General features: G+C 43.4%; 1 protein-coding gene across 5 annotated transcripts in view; it reads right to left on the reverse strand.

Moving 5' to 3' along the window:
• Positions 1–19,334, reverse strand: part of LOC134348228 (succinate--CoA ligase [ADP-forming] subunit beta, mitochondrial-like) — a 191,129-nt gene that overhangs the window by 31,374 nt on the left and 140,421 nt on the right. The gene's annotated exons all lie outside the window — the stretch shown is intronic.

Genomic DNA, 19,334 nt, shown 5'->3' on the forward strand with positions numbered 1-19,334 from the left:
CAGAATAATACAGCACAGAAAAAGAGCCTTTGACCCAAATGGTCCATGCTAGTCAAACATCCTCCCTGCTACTCACCAATTGCTCACATTTGACCAATAAGCCTCCAAGCCACGCCCTTCCAAGTATTTATCCGAATGTCTCTTAAATCTTACTTTGACCACTTTCTCTGGCAGCTCATTCCTGATAATTATTATGCTCTGTGTACAGAAGTTATCTCTGAGGTCTCTTTTAAATCTCGCCCCTGTTACCTTGTATCTGTGCTCTCTGGTTTTGTCTCCCCAGTCCTGGAGAAAAGTCAATGACCAGAGTCCTCATGATTTAAAAAAAACTTCTATGAGTTCATCCCTCAATAGCCTGTGCTCCAGGAAATAAAAGATCCAGCATGGCCAACCTCTGCTTATAATGCAGGTCCACTACTCCAAGAAGCACTTGCATAAATCTCTTATGAGTCCTCTCCCTTTTGACAAGGATTTTCCTATAACAGAGTGACCAAAATTGTACTGGAATTGGAATTGGCATATTCAGTGGCCATTACAGAATTGTGGTTGAAAGAAGATCATAGTTGGCTGTTTAACATCCAAGTTCACATATTGTTTCAAAAGGACAAGCAGGTAGACAGAGGTGTGGTGGCTCTGTTTGTAAAAATGAAACCAAATCCTTAGAAAGGTGGACATAGGATTGGAAGATGTAGAATTCTTGGGTGTAGACTTAAGAAATTTAAATAGCAAAGGCACCTTGATGGAAGTTATATACAGGCTTCCAAACAGTAGCCAGGATGCGAGATAAAATTACAAAGGGAGATAGAAATAGCATGTAAAAAAGGCAATGTTGCAATAGTCATGGGGGATTTCAATAAGCAGGTAGAAAGGAAAATCAGTAGAATGAATATGAGATAGCTTTTCTGATTGAGTCCACTATGGGAAAGGCAATTCTGGTTGTATGTTGTGTAATGAGCCTAATTTGATTAGGGTGCTTAAAGTAAAGGAACCCGAGGAAACAAAGATCATAATATAGAATTCACCCTGCAAATTAAAAGGAAGAAGATAAAGTCAAATGTATCAGTATTTTAGTAGAGTAATGGGAATTACAGAAGCATGAGAGAGGAGCTGGCCAAAGTTGACTGGAAGGGAACAATAGCAAGGACAATGGCAGAACAGCAATGATTGGAGTTATTGGGAGGAATTTAGGAGTCGCAGGATAGATGCATTCCAAAGAAGAAAAAATACTCTAAAAGGAGGATGAGGCAACCATGGCTGCCATGGGAAGTTCAAGACAGCATAAAAGGGAATATCATATAAGTAGCTAAACCTAGTGGGAGATTAGAGGTTTGGAAAGATTGAACAACCAACACCAACTGTGTGTAAAAAGAGCTACTTTTTAATCTGGGAGGCAATTGAGGTTTTAAATGCAAGAGGTTCATAAGCAGTTTCTCTGAGTTGAGGAGCAACCAATCAGCAAGAGGGATACATTAGAAAGAGCCAATAAGGATAATTCAAATGCAAATGGAGCAACCATTCTTTTGGAGTGTGCCAATCTTACAAGTGGCTTTGGCTCATCAGGCTTGGGTAAGGCAGATTGTCTTGTAAGTTACTTTCTCTCTGTTCTTATTTGTTCATTCCTCATCTATTAGTGCATAGTATAGTGACAATGGCTCCAGGGGCAGTGTTTTCAATTCAATTGTCATTTAACCATATTGGTCGGCTGGTGGCGCAGTGAGATCAGTGCCAGACTCGGGAACGGAGGTCCCCGAGTTCGATCCAGTGACAGACCGCTCCCGTGCGTACTCTCCATTCGTGCCGGGTTGATGTCAAGCTCGCAACTCAGCCTCGTAAAATAGTACCGTGAAATGGCTGTGCGAGGAGTGGTGCCCCACACAGCCTTTCGAACTGCGCCTTGTAAGGTATGAAAATGCCTGACACTGGCCTCTCAGGTCTGAGTCAACGTCATCATCATCTTATATGAATACAGCCAAACAAGACAGCATTACTACGGGGTCAAGGTGCAAAGACACATTAACAACAGTCACACACAGTAAGCACGCAAAAGATCACAATCACATAATAAGAGTCCTAAGGCCCACCTCCACCCCCCCCACCCCATGACACCACGGTTTGAGGCATACAAGTCAACAAACCCATATAAAATATCAGTAAAAATACCACAATGCAGAATATGTATGTGTATATATAGGCCAGACCTCTCCAGCCCACTGATATCATCTGCTGTCAAATGGCCCCCGACGCTGGGCGAATCTGTGGCCTTGGGCCCAGTCCTTGCATATACAAGCACATATAAAATATTAGCCAAAACACTACCAGACAAATATAGTTTTGTACTGTGTGTGGGATGTAGGATATCTGAGAGACCACCAGTCTCCCAAACAAACACATCTGCATCAGGTGCACCTAGCTGCAACTCCTGAGACAATCTATTAAAGAAATGGAGCTGCAGCTCAAAGATTTTCGACTGATACGGGATAGATATGATAGAATAATATATAGGAGCTACAGGGAGGTAGTTACTCTTCGGTTGCAGGAGACAAGTAACAGACTGACTGTCAAGAGGAGGAGGAGAAATGCAGAGTCAGTGCAGAGTGTACCTGTGGCCGTTCACCCCAGTAATAAGTATATAACTTTAGATATATTGGGGTGGGGGGGGGGAATTGGCCATGAGACTGGGTCTCTGGCACTGAGTCTGGTGCTGTGGCTCAGAAGGGCAGATTGAAGAGAACTGCAATGTTGACAGGAGATTCCTTAGTCAGAGGAATAGAGAGGAGGTTCTGTGGGCACGATAGAGATACCTGGAGAGTCTGTTGCCTCCCTGGTGCCAGGATCAGGGATGTCTCAGATCAGGTCCATGTCATTCTCGAGGGCGAGGGTGAGCACCAAGACAATAAAAAAGTTGAGGAGGTCCTGAAGAGAGATTTTAGGGAGCAAGGTAGATAGCTGAGAAACAGGACCTCCAGGGTAGTAATCTGTGTCACATGTCAGTGAGGGTAAGTATAGGAGGATTTGGGGAGGTTTGGGTGGCTGAGGAACTGGTGCGGGGGCAGGTGTTCAGATTTTTGGATCATTGGAATCTCTTCTGGGGATGGTATTACTTGTACAAAAGGGACAAGTTACACCTGAACCCGAGGACATCCAATATCCATGCAGGGAGGTTGACCAGAGTTCTTTGGGTGGGCTTCAATTAATTTGTCATGGGCATGGGAACTGGAATGATAGTGCTAAAGATGAGGTTTACAAACAGAGGCAATGTGTAGTGAGATTCCAAGCAAGGAGAGGCTGATTGATGAAAGGGCAAAATTGCAGTCAACAGGATGAGTTGCAATGTAAAAAGCATACAAAATTGAAACGGGTGAATACAGGTGAATAAGGTGTCATATTTGAATGTGCATAGCATACGGAATAAGATCAATGAACTTGTAGCACAGTTACAGTTTGGCAAGTATGATGTTAAAGGCATCACTAAAAATGAAAAGAATTGAAATTAAATCATTAGAAAGAGGAGCCATAGCATTGGATGGTGTTGTGGATAGAGCAAAGGAACTGCAAGGATAAAAAGGCCCTGTTAGATACAGACCCCCAAACAGTAGGATGTGGTCTACAAGTTACAATGGGAGATAGAAAATGCATGCAAAAAAAGCTATGTTACAATAGTCATGGGGGATTTCAATCTGCAGGTAGATTGGGAAAATCAGTTGGTGCTGGATTCCAGGAGGGGAAATTTCTAGAGTGCCTACGAGATGGCTTTTTAGATCAGCTCATGGTTGAGCCCACTAGAGGATCAGCAATTCTAGACTGGGTGTTGTGCAATTAACTGGAATTGATTAGTGAGCTTAAGTTCAAAGAACCCTTTCGATTGGGAAAATCAAGTTGGTAATGGATCTCAAGAGAGTGATGATAGAAGATTGCAGCCAGCAGGGTGAGTATCAGTGCATTATGGATGCAGAATCAAAAAAGGTAGCAAATACAGTACTCAAAGTGTTATATCTCACCACACAGAGTTATTACAGATTGTCAGGTATGATCATCACTGTTGGCCATCACTGAATCATGGCTGAAGCATGATTGTAGTTGGCAGCTGAATATTCAAGGTTACTCATTGTATCGGAGGGATAGGAAGGTAGGCAGAGGGAGTGGTGTGGCTCTGCCGGTAAAGAATGGTATCAAATCAATAGAAAGATGTGACAAGATCCAAAGATGTTGAACTCTTGTGGGTTGAGTTAAGAAACTGCAAGGGTAAAAGGATCTTGATGGCAGTTACATAGGCTTCCCAACGGTAGCTGGGATGTGGATCTCAGATTGCAACAGGAAAAAGAAAAGGTCTGTCAAAAGGGCAATCTATGATACTCATGGGAGATTTCAACATGCAGGTTGATTGGGAATATCAGGTTGAAAATGGATCTCAAGAGAGCAAGTTTGTTGAATGCCCACAAGATGGCTTTTTAGAGCAGTTTGTCATTCAGCCTATGAGGGGATCAGCTATACTGGATAGGGTGTTACGTAATGAACCGGAGGCGATTAGGGAGCTTGAGGTAAAAGAGCCCTTAGGAGACAAGTGATCACAATATGATTAAGTTCAACTTGAAATTTGCTAGGGAGAGACTAAAGTCCAATGTAGCATTATTTTAGTGTAGTAAAGGAAATTACAGTGGTATGAGAGAGGAGTTGGCCAAAGTAAATTGGAAGGATCTGATGGCAGGGATGAAAGCAGAGCAGCAATGGTGAGAGTTTCTGGGAAAAAATGAGGAAGATGTAAGATGTATTCAAAAAATGAAGAAATACACAAATGGCAAAATAGTTCAACTGTGGCTGACAAGGGAAGTCAAAGCTAATGTAAAAGCAAAAGCGAGGGCATACAATCAAGCAAACATTATCAGGAAGATAGAGGATTGGGAAACTTTTAAAAACCTACAGACAGCAACTAAAAGAATTATTTGAAGGGAAAAGATAAAATATGAAAGCAAGCTAGCAAACAATATCAAAGTGGATAGTAAAAGCTTTTAAGTATGTAAAAATAAAAGACAGATCAGAGTGGACATAGGACCGTTAGAAAAAGAGGCTGGAGAAATAATAACAGGGGACAAGGAGATGGCAGGTGAACTAAATGAGCATTTTGCATTAGTCTTCACTGTGGAAGACAGTAGCAGGGTGTAAATATTCTAGTGTGTGAAGGAAGAGAAGTGAATGCAGTTTCTATTACAAGGGAGAAGGTGCTCAAAAAGCCGAAAGACCTAAGGGTACATAATTCAACCTGACCAGACAAACTGCATCCCAGGGTTCTGAAAGAGGTAGTGTTAGACATGTGGAGGCATTAGCAATGGTCTTTCAAAAATCATTGGACTCTGGCATGGTGCAAATAGAAAAGTGCAAATGTTGCTTCACTAGTGTTGAGGAAACGGGTAGACTGCAAATTAGGAGAATGGGCAAGAAAGTGACAAATGAAATACAATATTGGAAACTGCACAGTCATGCACTTTGGTAGTAGAAATAAATGTGCAGACTATTTTCTAAATGGGGAGAAGATCCACAAAAACTGAGGAGCAATGGGATTTGGGAGTCCTTGTGCAGAACACCTTAAAGGTTAACTTGCAGGTTGAGTTGGTGGTCAGGAAGGCAAATGCAATGTTAGCATTCATTTAAAGAGGGCTTGAATATAAGAACAGGGGTGTGATGCTGAGGCTTTATAAGGCACTGGTGGGGCCTCACCTTGAGTATTGTGAACAGCTTGGGTTCCTCATCTAAGAAAAGATGTGCTGGTATTGGAGAGGATCCAGAAACAGTTCAAAAGGAGATTCCAGGAATGAAAGAGTTACCATACGAGGAATGGTTGATGGCTCTGAGTTTGTACTCGCAGGAATTTAGAAAGATAAGATGGGGATCTCATTGAAACTTTTCAAATGTTGAAAGGCCTGGATAGAATAGATGTTTCCCATGGTGGCAGAGTCTAGGACAAGAGGGCACAGCCTCAGGATAGAGGGGTATCCATTTAAAACAGAGATACTGAGAAATTTTTTTAGCCAGAGGGTGGAGAATTTGTGGAATTTATTACCACAGGCAGCTGTGGCGGTCAGGTCGTTGGGTGTATTTAAGGGCAGAGATTGATAGGTTCTTGATTGGACACGACATCAAAGGTTATGGGGAGAGGGCCGAGGAATGGGATTGAGGAGGGAAAATAAGGGTCAGCCATGATTGAATGGCAGAGCAGACTCGATGGGCCAAATAGCCTAATTCTGTTCCAATGTCTTATGATCTTATAGGAGCAAGTGATCATAATATGATCAAATTCACCCTGAAATTTGAGAAGGGGAAGCTAAAGTCAGATGTATTACAGAGAAGTAAAGGTAATTAGAGGCATAACCATATAACAATTACAGCACAGAAATAGGCCATCTTGGCCCTTCTAGTCTGTGCCGAACACTTACTCTCACCTAGTCCCACCGACCTGCACTCAGCCCATAACCCTCCATTCCCTTCCTATCCATATACTCATCCAATTTTTCTTTAAATGACAATATCGAACCTGCCTCTACCACTTCTACTGGAAGCTCATTCCACACAGCCACCACTCTCTGAGTAAAAAAGTTCCCCCTTGTGTTACCCCTAAGCTTTTGCCCCAACTCTCAACTCATGTCCTCTTGTTTGAATCTCCCCCACTCTCAATGGAAAAAGCCTATCCATGTCAAATCTATCTATTCCTCTCATAATTTTAAATACTTCTATCAAGTCCACCCCCAACCTTCTACGCTCCAAAGAATAAAGACCAAACTTGTTCAACCTTTCTCTGTAACTCAGGTGCTGAAACCCAGGTAACATTCTATTAAATCTTCTCTTACCTGTTCTTTGTTTCACTTGTCTGTTTTGTTTGAGCTGAGCTCTACTGTCACCTCTTTCTGTAGTCTTTCTGACTGCACTTTCTTTGTACCCTTCTTTTTATACAGCTCCCTGCTTTACCTCCGCATCGTTTTCATGCCTGAGTTCTGCCTGTTGCTCACTCCGCCTGTCCATAGTAATAGCTTTCTCTAGTGTGAGATTTGCCTGCAACTGAAATGAGAGAGGATTTGGCCAGAATTGATTGGAAAAAAACACTGGCAGGGTTAACGGCCGAGCAGCAATGGCTGGGATTTGAAGGCACAGGATATGTACATCCCAAAGAGGAAGAAGAATTCTAAAGGCAAGATGACACAACCGGGACAAACAAGGAAAGTCGAACCCAACATAAATTCAAAGAGAAGACATAAAAATGGAGCAAAAATTAGTGGGAAGTTAGAGGATTGGGAAGCCTTTAAATCCCAACAGGAGGCAACTAAAAGAGTCATTAAAGAAGACAAGATGGAATACGAAAGTAAGCAACACACACAAAATGCTGGATGAACTCAGAAGGCCAGGCTGTATCTATGAGTAACACCCTAGGAAAGGTCTCACTGCTAATGTAATGGTCTTTCTGTGGAAGCAGTATTTGGGTTATGGTTAGAGATAACAGGTGTTTTAGAATGTGAGCTGGGTCCTTTGTTTGGTGTGAGATGAAGAGAGAGAAGACACTGCAGAGAACCAATCATAGGTGAGGAGATCGTGATTCGATGGAGCCAGGTAGCAAGATTGACTGAGGATTGGTGAATTGAGCTCCAACTAGTTCACATTTGACTGTTTAATTATAATGGGCCCTTTTTGTCTTTTCTATCTTTTCTTTACTAACCCTTTAGTTAAGATTCATAAATATAATTCCTTTAATCGTATGCAGTGTTCTATCTGTTGTTTCTTGGCAATGAGTTGAAACAGGGTAGCAAATTACACAGCATCCACACAAACTGGGGCTTGGGGTAGGAGAGTCATCTCAATCTCACAGATTTGGTGGGACTGGAATGTGTCTTCCCTAGACTTATGCACCCAAGGAAACCAGCGGGGGTTTCATATGGAAAAGAGTAAACAGTCGAACAAGAAGGGTTCTGATGAAAGGTCTCAGCCCGAAATGTTGACTGTTTACTCTTTTTCAGAGCTGCTGACTGGCCTGCTGAGTTCCTCCAGCATTTTGTATGTGTTGCTTGGATTTCCATCATCTGCAGATTTTCCCATTAGTGATTGGAACACGAAAGTAAGCTGGCCAATAATATTAAAGAGGATACCAAAAGTTTCTTCAGATACATGAAGTATAGAAGAGAGGCTCATCATATGAAGAGCATTTGATGGCTCTGGGCCTGTATTCACTGGAATTCAGAAGAATGAGGGCTGACCTCATTGAAACCTATCGAATGGTGAAAGGCCTTGATAGAGTGGATATGGAGAGGATGTTTCCTATGGTGGGATAGTCTAAGACCAGAGGACACAGCCTCAGAGTAGCAGGGTGTCCTTTTAGAACAGAGATGAGAAGGAATTTCTTAGCCAGAGATTGGTAAATCTGTGGAATTTGTTGCCACAGGCAACTGTGGAGACTGCCTATATGTATACTTAAGGCAGAGGTTGATAGATTCTTAATTGGTCAGGGCATGAAGGAATACGGAGGTGGGGCGGGGGTGAGGGTGTAGAAGGCAGGAGTTTGAGGCTGAGAGGGAAAATGGATCAGCTATGATGAAATGGCAGAGCACACTCGATTGGCCAAATGGCCTAATTCTGCTCCAATATCTTACGGACTTATGCTCTTAAAAACCAACATAAGAAAACTAAAGAAGCCGTAAGGAGAAAGGCTGAAATATGAAAGAAAGCGAGGCAATAATATAAAAGAAGATAACAGGAGTTTTTTTTTAAGACAAGTAAAGAGTAAATGAGAGGTGGGAATGGAAATCGGACAGCTGGAATATGATGCTGGAGAGGTAGTAATGGGGCAGGAAGAAATGGTGGTTTAACTTAATAAGTATTTTGCGTCATTGTGGAAGGCACCAGCAGTAGGTCAGAAATTTGAGAATGCCAGGGGCAGAAGTTAGTCTAGTTGCTATTACTAAGGTACTTGGGGAGCTGAAAGGTCTGAAGATAGACACCTGGATGGGATGAGCTTCACCCCAGGGTTCTGAAAGTGGTAGCTGAAGAGATTGTGGAACTACTGGCAATGATCTTTGAAGAATCACTAGATTCTGGAAAGGTTTTGGTTTTCAAATGTTGCTCAACTCTTTGAGGAGAGAGGCAGAAGAAAGAAAATTACCGGCCAGTTAGCCTGACTTCAGTAGTTGGGAAGGTGTTAGATTCTATTATTAAGGATGAGGTTTTGCGGTACTTGGAGGCACATAATGGGTCAACATCAACATGGTTTCCTCAAGCGGAATTCTGGCCTGACAAATCTGTTGGAATTCTTTGAGGAAATAACAGGACAAAGATGTTGTTTATTTGGATTTTCAGAAGGCCTTTGACAAGGTGCCACACATGAGGTTGCTTAAGATTATAAGAGCTCATGGTATTACAGGAAATATACCAGCATTTATAAAAGATTGACTGACTGGCAGGAGGCAAAGAACGGGAATAAAGGGGGTCTTTTCTTATTGGCTGCTAGAGACTAGTGCTGATCCACAGGAGTCATTTTCAGAATTGATGGCTTTGTGGCGAAGTTTGTGGACAATACGAAGATAGCTGGAGGGGCAGGTAGAGTTGTAGAAGCAGGAAATCTGCAGAAGGACTCAGACAGATTGGGAGAATGAGCAGAGAAGTGGCACATAGATTATCATGTAATTTCCTCATCATCCACTTTGGTAGATGAAATAGAGGAGTGGACTACTTTCTAAATGGAGAGAAATTTGAAAAATCTGAGATGCAAAGTTACTTCTGAGCCCTCGTGCAGGATTCCCTAAAGATTAACTTGCAGGTTGAGTCAGTAGTAAGGAAAGCAAATGCCATGTCAGCATTCATTTTGCGATGACTAGAATTTAAGAGCAAGGGTGTATTGCAGAAGCCTTATAAGGCATTGGTGAGGTCCAGTGGAGGCTCACAAAAACTTTTCTGGAAATGAAAAACAATGTATGACGGGTGTCTGATGGCTCTAGTCCCGTATTTGCTGCAGTTTAAAAGAATGAGGGTGCATCTCAATGAAATTTATCAAATATTGAAAGGCCTAGATAGAGTGGATTTGGAGAGGATGTTTCCTACAGTGGGTAAGTCTATGACCAGAGGGCATTGCCTCAGAATAGAGGGATGTCCATTTATACAGAGATGACGAGGAATTTCTTTCACCAGAGGATAGGGAAACTGTGGATTTCATTGCCACAGATTGCTGTGGAGGGCAAGTCACTGAGTATAATTTAAAGCAGATTGTTGTTAGGTTCTAGATTAGTCAGGGCATCAATGATTACCAGGAAAAGGCAGGAGTATGGGGTTGAGAAGGATTATAAATCAGCATGATGGAATGGCAGAGCAGACTTAATTGGCTGAATGACCTGATTTTGCTCCATCATCTTATGATCTTCTGTTTTCCTGATATTGAGGGAAAATAGTTGTCATTGTTGACACCATGTTACTAAGATCTACCTCCATCCTGTACTCTGACTCACTATTATTTGAGATTTGGCCCATTACTGTGGTATCATCTACAAATTTGTGGATAGATTTGCTGCAGCATCTAACCATGAGGAGTACAGGGAGAATAGGGGGCTGAAGATGCAACCATGTGAATCACCAATATTGAGAGTAATTTTGGCAGACATGTTGCCGCCTCTCCTTACTAATTGCAGTCTGTTGGTCAGTAAGTTGCAGAGGGAAGTGTTTACACCAGAGCTGCGTTTGGTGATGAGTTGGCTTGGAATTATAGTATTGAGGGCGGAGCTGTAGTCAATACACAATATTCCAAGTGCAGACTTAACAGTGACTTGCATAACTGCAACTTAATATCCCTGCTCCAAATTTCGATGCTCTGGCTGATGGAAGCCAGCATGCTAAATGATTTTTGACAATGCAGTCAAAAAAGCAGTTTTTTCTGCAAATTGTGGAATTGTACTCCCATGTCACTCTATCTCAACCTTGCCATTCACTGTACAAGTCCTGCCTGGGTTTCACTGTCCAAAATGCATCAACTCACACTTATCTAAATTTAAATTTATTTGCCACTCCTTAGCCTATTTCCTAAACTGCCAAGATATCTTTGCAATTCATTGCAATCTGCTTCCATAGAACCATAGAAACTACAGCACAGAAACAGGCCCTTTGGCCCTTCTTGGCTGTGCCGAACCATTTTCTACCTAGTCCCACTGACCTGCATACGGACCATATCCCTCCATACACCTCCCATCCATGTATCTGTCCAATTTATTCTTAAATGTTAAAAAAGAACCCGCATTTACCACCTCCTCTGGCAGCTCATTCCATACTCCCACCACTCTCTGTGTGAAGAAGCCCCCCCTAATGTTCCCTTTAAACTTTTCCCCCCTCACCCTTAACCCATGTCCTCTGGTTTTTTTCTCCCCTTGCCTCAGTGGGAAAAGCCTGCTTGCATTCACTCTATCTATACCCATCATAATTTTATATACCTCTATCAAATCTCCCCTCATTCTTCTACGCTCCAGGGAATAAAGTCCTAACCTATTCAACCTTTCTCTGTAACTGAGTTTCTCAAGTCCCGGCAACATCCTTGTAAACCTTCTCTGCACTCTTTCAACCTTATTTATATCCTTCCTGTAATTTGGTGACCAAAACTGAACACAATACTCCAGATTCGGCCTCACCAATGCCTTATACAACCTCATCATAACATTCCAGCTCTTATACTCAATACTTTGATTAATAAAAGCCAATGTACCAAAAGTTCTCTTTACGACCCTATCTACCTGTGACGACACTTTTAGGGAATTTTGTATCTGTATTCCCAGATCCCTCTGTTCCACTGCACTCCTCAGTGCCTTACCATTAACCCTGTATGTTCTACGTTGGTTTGTCCTTCCAACGTGCAATACCTCACACTTGTCAGTATTAAACTCCATCTGCCATTTTTCAGCCCATTTTTCCAGCTGGTCCAAGTCACTATCTGCTTCACTATCAACAAGGCTCACTAATTAATACAATCAGCAAACTGAGCATTCTGTACATTCGTATTCAAATCATTTACATCAATACTGAATACAATGTACCAAAACTGACCCCTGCAGCACCTCACTAATCAAAGGCCTCCAGCTGGGGAATCTACCTGCAACCATCAACCTCTGCTTCTTATCATCGAGTCAATTCTGAATCCACCTTCACCTGTCATGGGCAGCCTGCATGTGGGAACTTGTCTAAAGTCCATATGAACAACTCCACTGCTCTACCATCATCCATCCCCTTGAATCTCAAAGATTCACCACACATGAACTCCAACACACAAAACCATACTGATTATTCCTGATCAGGCTTTGACTCTCCAAGTGATGATGGTAGATCTTGTCCATCAGAATTCCTTCCAGTAACTTCTCTGCAACTGAAATCAGGCTCACTGGCATGTAGTTCCTTGGCCTGTCCTTGCTACCCTCCTTGAACAATGAATTGGCCATCCTCCAGTTTCCTAGAACTTCACCAGTGACAAAACAAATACCCTACAAGGCCTCTGCAATTTATTCCCTGGCCTCTCACAAAGTCTGGGAGGTGCACTTGGATTTGACCACTACATGGATTTCAAACCTTGGCCTCAATACCCCCTTGTGCAACTGGATCCTGGATTTCCCCACCTGCAGACCCCAGACAGTTTGGATTGGCAAAAACATCTCCTCCACATTCTCCATCAGCACAGGTGCATCACAGGGCTGTGTGCTTAGCCCCTGCTCTACTCACTTTAGATTAGATAAGATTAGATTCAACTTTATTGTCATTGTGCCGAGTACAGATACAAAGCCAATGAAATGCAATTAGCATCTGACCAGAAGTGCAAAAGAATAGTATCATTTACAAAATAACTGTGAATAAAAAGTGCGTGCTACAGCATACAAATATACAAGTACTGAAACAGTCCCATATGGGTGCAATACTGCTTAGTGCTGTGATGTGAGGTTCAGCAGGGTCATAGCCTTGGGGAAGAAGCTCTTCCTGAGCCTGCTGGTGTGGGAGAGGAGGCTCCTGTAACACCTACCGGATGGGAGGAGAGTAATAAGTCCATGGTTAGGGTGAGATGCATCCTTGATAATGCTTTTCGCCCTGCCCAGGCAGCGCTTATGGTAGGTGTTCTCAAAGGTGGGCAATTGGATGCCAATAATCCGCTGGGCAGTTTTCACCACCCGCTGGAGTGCTTTGCGTTCCGATACGGGACAATTACCATACCACACTGAGATGTAGTTGGTGAGTATGCTTTCAATGGTACAGCGGTAAAAGTCTGTCAGTATCTTGGGACAGAAGTGAGCTTTCTTGATGCTCCGCAGGAAATTAAGGCGTTGTTGCGCCTTTTTAATCAGGGTGGAGGAGTTCAGGGACCAGGTAAGATCATCGGAAATGTGGACACCAAGGAATTTGAAGCTTTTGATACGCGCTCCACTACAGCTCCGTTGATGTAGATGGGGACATGAGTGTGGCTCCTAGCATGCCTGAAGTCCACAATACTCTCCTTGGTCTTCTGGGTGTTAAGGACCAGGGTGTTATCGGCACACCACGCAGCCAGGTGCTGGACCTCATCCCTGTAGGCTGTCTTGTCATCCCCTCTGATCAGGCCAACCATCGTGGTGTCGTCTGTGAACTTGATTATAGAGTTAGAACCGATTATGGAGTTTACAACTATGAAAACTATGTCCAGCTCCAACACCATATTCAAATTTGCTGATGACACAACTGTTGTGGGCTGTTTCAAAGGTAGTGGTGAATCTGCATACAGGAAGGAGATTGAAAATTTGGCTGAGTGGTGTCATAACGACAACCTCTCAGCAAAACTAAGGAAATGATTGTACATTTTAGGAGAGGAAACCAAAGGTCTATGATCCAGCACTCATTGGAGGATGAAAGGTGGAGGAGAGGGTCAATAACTTTAAATTCCTGGCTGTCACCATCTCAGAGGATCTGTCCTGAACCCATAATATAAATGTAATTGCAAAGAAAGCACACCAGTGCCTCTAGTTCCTTAGGGGACTGAGGAGATTTGGTATGTCATTGAAAACCTTGACAAATTTCTGTAGATGTGCACTGTAAAGTGTATTGGCTGGCTGCCTTTCAGCAAAAAATCCTACAAAAGATAGTGAATTCGGCCCAGTACATCATAGGTAAAGTCATCCTAACCATTGAGCCCATCTTTATGATGCGCTGTCGTAGGAATTTTCAACGGTTCTTGTTTCAGTTGAAGCAAGCAGCTAAGAAGGGAGTGAAGAAATCCGGTAGAAAAAGTTTATTTTAACACTGCTCAGGGAGAAGGGTCTGCACTGCGCAGGCGCGTGACATAGTGCGCCAAGGTTTAAAAACAGACCACCATATACAGCAGACAATGTTGTGAGCGGGCAGCGGAGTGAGAGGGAGCAGAATGGGACGGCTTTGGCTCAACAGGCTACGGCGAGAACAGGCAGAGGCCAGGGTAGGTTCCAGTAAGTTTTTGGCCAGATTGTTTAGAGTAGAGAGAATGCCAGGCAGGATGTTGGAATGCTCCTCTTGCAGGATGTGGGAAGTCAGGGAGCCCTCCGGTGTCCCTGACAACAACACCTGCAAGAAGTGCATCCAGTTGCAGTCCTAACAAACCACGTTAGGAAACTGGAGCAGGAGCTGGATGGCCTTCGGATCATTCGGGAGAATGAAGAGATTATAGATAGTAGCTCCAGGGAGGTAGTTATGCCAAAGGAGCAGAGCACAGGAAATTGGGTCACCTTCAGGTGAGGGAAAAGGAAAGGGCAGGCAGAGCAGGGTTCCCCTGTGGCAATTCCCTTCAACAAGTATACCGCATTGGCTACTGTTGGGGGGGATGACTTACCTAGGACAATCTGCAGCAGCCAGATCTCTGGCACTGAATCTGGTTCTGCAGTGCAGAAGGGAGGGTGGAAAAAGAGGAGAGCAGTAGTGATAGGGGACTCGATAGTTAGAGGTACAGATAGGAGGTTCTGTGGTCGTGACAGAGAATCCAGGATGGTTTGTTGCCTCCCGGGTGCCAAGGTCAAGGATGTCTCTGATTGGGAGGGTGATCAGCCAGATGTTGTGGTGCACATCGGTACTATTGACATAGCAAGGAAGAGTGAGGAGGTCCTGGAGAGTGAGTATAGAGAGCTTGGTAGGAAGTTGAAAAGCAGGACCTCGAGGGTGGTAATCTCAGGATTGCTATCTGTGCTACGTGCCAGTGAGGGTAAGAATAGGATGCTCTGGAGGATGAACAAGTGGCTGAGGAACTGGTGTAGGGGGCCGGGTTTCAGATTTCAGGATCATTGGGACCTCTTCTGGGGCAGGTGGGACCTGTACAAGAGAGACAGGTTACACTTGAACTACAAGGGGCCCAATATCCTTTCAGGGAGGTTTGTTAGTGCTGTTGGGGAGGCTTTAAAGTAGATTTGCAGGGGGATGGGAACCAGAGTGCCAGAGCTGACAGTGGGGCTGGGGTGAAAATAAATTATGTTAACAGTTGAAGCAAAGCCGCAAATAGAAAGGTTGTGAGTGGTGGTAAAAGTCTTCTGAGGTGTATATATTTCAATGCTAGGAGTATTGCGGGGAAGGCAGACGAGTTGAGGGCGTGGATTGACACATGGAATTATGATGTTATAGCAATTAGTGAAACTTGGCTACAGGAGGGGCAGGACTGGCAGCTTTATATTCCAGGGTTCCGATGTTTCAGGTGTGACAGAGGCAAAGGAATGAAAGGTGGCGGTGGGGGGGGTGGGGTAGCATTGCTTGTCAGAGAAAATGTTACAGCAGTGCTCAGGCAGGACAGATTAGAGGGCTTGTCCACTGAGTCCTTATGGGTGGAGCTGAGAAACAGGAAAGGTATGGCCACATTAGTGGGGTTGTACTATAGACCACCCAATAGTCAGCGAGAATTGGAGGAGCAAATCTGCAGAGAGATAGCAGGCAACTGCAGGAAACATAAAGTTGTGGTGGTAGGGGATTTTAATTTTCCACATATTGATTGGGACTCCCATACTGTTAGGGGTCTAGATGGGTTAGAGTTTGTAAAATGTGTTTAGGACAGTTTTCTAAATCAATATATAGAGGTACCAACTAGAGGGGATGCAATATTAGATATCCTATTAGGAAACGAATTAGGACAAGTGACAGAAGTGTGTGTAGGGGAGCACTTTGGTTCCAGTGATCATAACACCATTAATTTCAGCTTGATCATGGATAAAGATAGATCTGGTCCTAGGGTTGAGGTTCTCAATTGGAAGAAGGCTAAATTTGAAGAAATGAGAACGGATCTAAAAAGCGTGGATTGGGACAGGTTATTCTCTGGCAAGGATGTGATCGGTAAGTGGGAAGCCTTCAAAGGAGAAATTTTGAGAGTGCAGAGCCTGTATGTTCCTGTCAGGATTAAAGGCAAAGTGAATAGGAATAAAGAACCTTGGTTCTCAAGGGATATTGCAACTCTGATAAAGAAGAGAGAGTTGTATGAAATGTATAGGAAACAGGGAGTAAATAAGGTGCTTGAGGAGTATAAAAAGTGTAAGAAAATACTTAAAAAGGAAATCAGGAGGGCTAAAAGAAGACGTGAGGTTGCCTTGGCAGTCAAAGTGAAGGATAATCCAAAGAGTTTTTACGGGTATATTAAGAGTAAAAGGATTGTAAGGGATAAAATTGGTCCTCTTGAAGATCAGAGGGGTTGGCTATGTGCGGAACCGAAAGAAATAGGGGAGATCTTAAATGGGTTTTTTGCATCTGTATTTACTAAGGAAACTGGCATGAAGTCTATGGAATTAAGGGAAACAAGTAGTGAGATCATGGAAACTGTACAGATTGAAAAGGAGGAGGTGCTTGCTATCTTGAGGCAAATTAAAGTGGATAAGTCCCCAGGACCCTGACAGGGTATTCCCTTGGACCTTGAAGGAGACTAGTGTTGAAATTGCAGGGGGCCCTGGCAGATATATTTAAAATGTCGGTGTCTACGGGTGAGGTGCCGGAGGATTGGAGAATGGCTCATGTTGTTCCGTTGATTAAAAAAGGATCAAAAAGTAATCCGGGAAATTATAGGCTGGTAAGTTTGATGTCAGTAGTGGGTAAGTTATTGGAGGGAGTACTAAGAGACAGAATCTACAAGCATTTGGATAGACAAGGACTTATTAGGGAGAGTCAATATGGCTTTGTGTGTGGTAGGTCATGTTTGACCAATCTATTGCAGTTTTTTGAGGAGGTTACCAGGAAACTGGATGAAGGCAGTGGATGTTGTCTACATGGACTTCAGTAAGGCCTTTGACAAGGTACCGCATGGGAGGTTAGTTAGGAAAATTCAGTCGCTAGGTATACATGGAGAGGTGGTAAATTGGATTAGACATTGGCTCAATGGAAGTGGTAGTGGAGGATTGCTTCTCAGAGTGGAGGCCTGTAACTAGTGGTGTGCCACAGGGATCAGTGCTGGGTCCATTGTTATTTGTCATCTATATCAATGATCTGGATGATAATGTGGTAAATTTGATCAGCAAATTTGCTGATGATACAAAGATTGGAGGTGTAGTGGACAGTGAGGAAGGTTTTCAAAGCTTGCAGAGGGATTTGGACCAGCTGGAAAAATGGGCTGAAAAATGGCAGATGGAGTTTAATACAGACAAGTGTGAGGTATTGCACTTTGGAAGGACAAACCAAGGTAGAACATACAGGGTAAACAGTAAGGCACTGAGGAGTGCAGTAGAACAGAGGGATCTGGGAATACAGATACAAAATTCCCTAAAAGTGGCGTCACAGGTAGGTAGGGTTGTAAAGAGAGCTTTTGGTACATTGGCCTTTATTAATCAAAGTATTGAGTATAAGAGTTGGAATGTTATGATGAGGTTGTATAAGGCATTAGTGAGGCCGAATCTCGAGTATTGTGTTCAGTTTTGGTCACCAAATTACAGGAAGGATATTAATAAGGGTGAAAGAGTGCAGAGAAAAAAGTTTACAAGGATGTTGCCAGGACTTGAAAAACTCAGTTACAGAGAAAGGTTGAATAGGTTAGGACTTTATTCCCTGGAGCATAGAAGAATGAGGGGGGATTCGATAGAGGTATATAAAATTATGATGGATATAGATAGAGTGAATGCAAGAAGGCTTTTTCCACTGAGGCAAGGGGAGAAAACAACCAGAGGACATGGGTTAAGGGTGAAGGGGGGAAAGTTAAAAGGGAACATTAGGGGGGACTTCTTCACACAGAGAGTGGTGGGAGTGTGGAACGAGCTGCCAGACGAGGTGGTAGATGCGGGTTCTTTTGTTAACAGTTAAGAATAAATTGGACAGATACATGGATGGGAGATGTATGGAGGGATATGGTCCGTGTGCAGGTCAGTGGGACGAGGCAGAAAATGGTTCGGCACAGCCAAGAAGGGCCAAAAGGCCTGTTTCTGTGCTGTAGTTTTTCTATGGTTTCTATGGAAAGCAGTATCCATCATCAAAGATCCGCACCACCCAGGGCCATGCTCTTTTCTCACTACCGCCATCAGGTAGAAGGTACAAGTGCCTCAAGGTTCACACCACCAGGTTCAAGAACAATTACTACTCCTCAACCATCAGGCTCCTGAATCAGTGTTTGAAAGGTCCTCTGAATGCCTAGGAAAGGTTCTCCAAATGATAACACCAAGAAATTTAAAGCTGCTAACCCTCTCTACCTCTGATGAGACCTGGCTCATGGTTTCTTCCTCCTGAAGTCAGTAATTAGCTCTGTGGTGTTGCTGGCACTGAGAAAGAGACTGTTGTTGTGGCACCACTCAGCCAGATTTTCAATCTCCCTCCTATATGCTGATTCATCACCATCCTTGATTTGACCTACAACAGTGGTATCATCAGCAAACTTTAATAAGGCATTGTAGCTGTGTTTATCCACACAATACAGCAGTGGACTAAGCACACAGTCTTATGGTGCACCTGTGCTGATGGAGACTATGGAAATGTTGTTGCCAATCTGAACTGACCTGGGTTTGCAAGTGAGGAATTCGAGGATCCAATTTCACAAGGAGGTATTGAGGCCAACATTTTGAAGCTTAGTGAGGGAATGATGGTATTGAATGCTAAGCTGTAGCTGATAAAGAGCATCCTGATGTATGCACCTTTGCTGCCCAGATGTTGCAGTGCTGAGTGCAGAGCCAATGAGATGGTATCTGCTGTGGACCTGTTGCTCTAGTAGACAAATTAGAGCAAATCCAAGTTGTTTCTCAGGCAGGAGTTGATATGTTTCATCACCAACCTCTCAAAACACTTCATCACTGTGGATGTAAATGCTATTGTATGATAGTCATTGAGGCAGGTCACCATGCTCTTAGGCACCAGTATGAGTAAAGACTGCTTAAAGCAGGTGGGTACTTCACACTGCCGAAGCA

This window comes from Mobula hypostoma, chromosome 6 (genome assembly GCF_963921235.1).
Source record: "Mobula hypostoma chromosome 6, sMobHyp1.1, whole genome shotgun sequence".
NCBI lineage: Eukaryota > Metazoa > Chordata > Chondrichthyes > Myliobatiformes > Myliobatidae > Mobula > Mobula hypostoma.